Consider the following 1,621-nt stretch of genomic DNA (forward strand, 5'->3'; position numbering starts at 1 on the left):
CATTGAAAAATATTGTGACAATCTGACAAAAGCAAACTTGAAGCTGAATGTTATATTTTAGATCTATGATGGATGATATATTGTGTTATTTAAGAGCAATCTTTCTTTTCCTTGTTTTTCATTTTTAAATATTTACTGAATATCTGCTGTGTACTAGGCTCTGGCCTGGGACACAAAGTACACAAATATGTAACGTGTACTCCCGAACTTCAGTGAACATATCTATTATGGAAAATAAACTATGTACACAAACGCTTTGCCTTCCAACCCCCAAATTAATGTGCAGTCACAGTGCAAAAAAGGAAAAGATAACTTCTAGATAGAGTATCTGGAGAAGACTTTCAGAGCTGTAGCCATCGAGGTAGAGGATGCTTAGGGCATCCACGTGTGAGATTAAAGGTTGGGAATCCACAGAGTGTGACCAAAGTGAGGAAAAACACGGGACACACTGACTCACTGGGAAGCCACCTATTTTGATGAAACTGTAAAAAAATGCAGTAACAGATGGCTCTAAGGTGAGCCAAGATCCCATTCTAGTAGGTCTTGAGTGTCAATTTAAAGTGGCAGTTTGTTATTCAGTAGGTAATGGGGAATCACTGGTAAGATTTAAGTAAAAAAAATAAACAAATCTCTGCAAAAGATAAATCAGATGATGATAATACGATAAATCAAAATGTAAAAGTAATGATGTGAATAACGTATTCCCATTGCTATTATTGTTATAATCAGAGAACAACATTGTCATAGCCCTCTTTTTTCTGGGGAGAAAGAGCAAAGTGCAGGAAGAAAACAAAATAGACTGGATTTAGAAGAGGATTAAACCAATGGCAGCATAAAATGAGAATAAGATATTGAATTTTAAAATAGTAAAGAAGCTAAGCTAGGTAATTTTTACAGGTAGAAAATTTAGTCCAAACTAACTTAGAGAAAAATGTTAGATCATCTACATGAAAATTCAGTAAGCGTGATCAGGTCGTGGTCCCTCTGTTCTTGTCCACATATTGGTTTATTCCTAAGCACAATGTGATTCAAGAATAGCTGCTGGTAGCTGCAGGCTAGCATCTTCCCATCCCAAACCCAGCGGAAAGGAACATCTCTTCCCCAACACTGATGAAAACGCTGGACCCTGATTCACACTAGCCTGAGTTGGGTCAGGGTACCTCTCAGAAACATTAACTAAAGCTAGTGGTTTTCTGATTGATTAGACCTGAGCCTCCTACTCACATCTGAAATCAAGGGTGAAGCCAGGCCATCTAAAAGGTTATGACGAAAAATTAGAAGACATGGCTCCCCAGAGGAAGACTGGGCTATTTACAAAGAGAAAGATAAATAGATACCAGATTGGCAAAACAGAAACAAAACTTGCGTCTATGTCTGCAGAGGAAACAACCCACATGTGCAATGAGGAGAGCGAGGGAGATGAGGAGGCCACTGGGGACATCTGAGAGAGTCGAGGAAGCCATTAGAGGAGGGTGACCAATTGCAGAGGAACAGTAACTGTACATAGCATTAGAACTACAGGTATTGGGGGGAATTAATTTGAATATCTTTGAGAAAAAAAAATGTATCTACATTTCACATTTTTTTTTAAATCCAGGTAATATGGGGCTACATGAAACTG

The sequence above is a fragment of the Pteropus vampyrus genome, unplaced genomic scaffold, assembly GCF_000151845.1.
Source record: "Pteropus vampyrus isolate Shadow unplaced genomic scaffold, Pvam_2.0 Scaffold451, whole genome shotgun sequence".
NCBI classification, from domain to species: domain Eukaryota; kingdom Metazoa; phylum Chordata; class Mammalia; order Chiroptera; family Pteropodidae; genus Pteropus; species Pteropus vampyrus.